This window comes from Calidris pugnax, unplaced genomic scaffold (genome assembly GCF_001431845.1).
Source record: "Calidris pugnax isolate Ruff unplaced genomic scaffold, ASM143184v1 scaffold191, whole genome shotgun sequence".
Lineage (NCBI taxonomy): Eukaryota > Metazoa > Chordata > Aves > Charadriiformes > Scolopacidae > Calidris > Calidris pugnax.
Window position 1 is genome coordinate 69,931 of NW_015090927.1, and position 468 is coordinate 70,398.

The following is a 468-nucleotide window of genomic DNA, read 5'->3' on the forward strand; positions in this document are numbered from 1 at the left end:
GGGGGGGGGACACCCTGCTCCGGGCTGCTCATTAGCGTCGGTGGTGTCATCGTGACCATCATCTTACTATTTAATTTATTATTTCATTTCATTGCATCCTTATAGCTCTTATTTATTTTATTTTTATATTTATTATTGAACGATATTATTATTTTACTTATCACTTCATTTCATTCTATCATTTTATTTACTATTCCAGCGGATTATTTCCTTCCATTCATTATTTAATTATTTTTTCTTAATACTACTAATTCTTCCGCTCCCAACCCCGTGCCTCCCGGGAGGGGGGGGGGGTTTGCCCGATCCTCCCCCACCCCCCTGCTGCTCTCCTGGGGGGTTTTTTTTGGGTGGGGGGACACCCATCCAACCCCTAACCTGTGGGGGTGACCCCCGGCTCCCGGGGGACGCTGGGCCGTGGCGGGAGCCGCGCTGCAGGCGGCTGGTGCTGCAGATGTCCTCATCATCATC